Source organism: Triticum urartu, chromosome 4A, assembly GCF_056163025.1.
Source record: "Triticum urartu cultivar PI428250 chromosome 4A, HENAU_Tu73, whole genome shotgun sequence".
Classification (NCBI taxonomy): Eukaryota; Viridiplantae; Streptophyta; class Magnoliopsida; order Poales; family Poaceae; genus Triticum; species Triticum urartu.
The window spans coordinates 161664516-161667579 of record NC_141876.1 but is presented as its reverse complement, the minus strand read 5'-3'; positions in this window follow the sequence as shown (position 1 = coordinate 161667579).

Genomic DNA, 3064 nt, shown 5'->3' with positions numbered 1-3064 from the left:
TCAAGTGAGGAAACTGATAAAGATTGTTACTAAAATGGGTCAAAAGATGTCAATCTAACTATTTGTTTACACTTTATGCAAGACAACAGTGAACTGCAGGATGGTAAGTAAGAACCCTGTAGCCTTCTTTTTACTGCCCGTAATGAGTTGTGTTGGATGATAATATATTTTTTCTTTTGCAGTAGATCCTGAAGCAGTTTACTGAATATTAACTCTCAAACTACATGATTGGTGGCCGGCCATCACAAGGGGTTGGACTAGGGTCCTGCATGCCTTCTGCATCCAGGAGAGCACAATAGGGCCATTCCTATTCACCTTGTTCAGGAACTGGAATGTCTGTCGCCTCTTTCTTTACCATCTGTAATAGTATAAGTATAGAACCCTGGTACATCATTCTTTATTTGGTGCTTCTGTAACTCTTAAACATATGTACCTGTGAATCGAATAATGCATTGGTTCTTTGAACCTGATGGATATGAATAAAGCTATAGCCTACTTTCACGTTTAAATTAGGTAAAATTTTAAATAGCAGCAATTAAATTAGGGAGAAATTATGTTGTGCAGGTCTTACGGCACACACGGTTGGTAAAACACAAACGTTTGCGATATACACCATAATCCGAGACGGTTCACACAGAGGAAACATGTGCAAGCATGCACACAGTTGCCATTTGCAAAGCGTGTGTGATGTCAGACACTATCACATACGTTGCGGGAAAACTAAATGTGTGTGATTGTCTACCTATCGTACACGGTTTATAATCATGAACTGTTTGTGATGTGCCAGGCATCGTAAATCTCCTGTGCCTAGAATTTGCCTGGAAAATTGTCGTGCCTGGAATCTGCCTGCTTTTAGGCAGAACCACAAAACTCCTACTGCGATGGCAATGTGAGCACAAACGAGTGGCAAGGATGAAGCGTTTGGGATATTTGAGATATCAGAAATAGTTATACAGCGACAACTGTATGCATCAAGGCTCCCTATCCCCGACGGTTTCTGGGTCGTGTGGGAAGGACCCCCTATCGCCCACACTCACTTGGAGACGGTTCCATATGCCGTCGCGGAAAGGGGTTAAAACCGTTTGTTTAGGACCGACGCGCACCAGTGGTGGCAAATTAAAAAGCAAAGACTCATATCATACAAGACGCTCCAAGCAAAAGACTTATCATGTAGTGAATAAAAATATAGCCTCAAGTAAGTTTGCCGATGGATTGAAGACGAAAGAGGGGATGCCTTCTGGGGCATCCCCAAACTTAGGCTCTTGGTTGTCCTTGAATATTACCTTGGGGTTCCTTGGGCATCCCCATGCTTAGGCTCTTGCCACTCCTTATTCCATAGTCCATCAAATCTTTACCCAAAACTTGAAAACTTCACAACACAAAACTCAACGGAAAACTCATGATATCCGTTAGTATAAGAAAATAAAATCACCACTTTTGGTAGTATTGTGAACTCATTATTTATTTATATTGGTGTAATATCTGCTGTATTCCAATTTCTGCATGGTTCATACCCCCCGATACTACCCATAGATTCATCAAAATAAGCAAACAACACATCGGAAATAGAATCTGTCAAAAACTGAACAATCTGTAGCAATCTGTAAACTTCAAATAATTATGTAACTCCAAAAATTCTGAAAATTTGGTACAACATAGGCAATTTGTATATCAATCTTGTGCAAAAAGAATCATTATTTTATCGCGCTTCTATGAAAAATGAAAATTATTTTACTGGGAAAAAGTTTCTGTTTTTCAGCAAGATCAAATCAACTATCACCGTAAGCCATCCCAAAGGTCTTACTTGGCACAAACACTAATTAAAACATGAAAACACATATAACCAAAGGCTGGATGAAAAATTTATTGAAAAACAAAACCAAAAAAGAAAAAATATAAATAAAATTGGGTTGCCTCCCAACAAGCGCTATTGTTTAATGCCCCTAGCTAGGCATATTGCAATAGATCTATGTATTGTCATCTTTGGTATGCAATCCATAAGTAGCTCTCATAATAGATTCATATGGCAACTTAATTTTCTTTCTAGGAAAGTGTTCCATTCCCTTCTTTAACGGAAATTGAAATCTAATGTTTTCTTCTTTCATGTCAATAATTGCACCAATCGTTCTAAGGAAAGGTCTACCAAGAATAATAGGACATGTAGGATTGCAATCCATATCAAGAATAGTGAAATATACGGGCACATAATTCATATTTGCAACAATAAGAACATCATTAGTTCTTCCCATAGGTTTCTTAATAGTGGAATCCGCAAGATGTAAATTCAAAGAACAATCATCAAACTCACAAAAACCTAGCACATCACATAAAGTTTTCGGGATCGTGGAAACGCTAGCACCCAAATCACACAAAGCATGGCACTCATAATCTTTAATTTTAATCTTAATGGTAGGTTCCCACTCACCATAAAGCTTTTTAGGGATAGAAACTTCCAACTCAAGTTTTTGTTCAAAAGATTTCATCATAGCATCAACAATATGTTTAGTAAAAGCTTTATTTTGATTTTAAGCATGAGGAGAATTCAAAATGGGTTGCAAAAAGGAAATACAATCTATCAAAGAACAATTATCATAATTAAAATCCTTGAAATCTAAAAGAGTGGGTTCATTGCTTCTTAAAGTTTTGACCTCTCCAATCCCACTTTTATCAATTTTTGCATCAAGATCTATAAACTCCGAATCACTGGGACGCCTTCTAGCTAAAGTTGACTCATCTCCAGTCCCATATTTACCAAGATTTATATTAGAAAACAGAGATTCAATGGGAGTCACATCAATTACATTAAGATCTTCATCATTATTTTCACGAGAAATCGAAGAACACGCTTTTACAAACCAATCTCGCTTAGCACGCATCCTAGTGGTTCTTTCTTTACATTCATCAATAGAAATTCTCATAGCTTTTAGAGACTCATTAATATCATGCTAGGGTGGAATAGATCTAATTTTCAAAGAATCAATCTCAAGAGAAATTCTATCCACATTCCTAGCCAAATCATCAATCTTAAGCAATTTTTCTTCAACCATAGTATTGAAATTCTTTT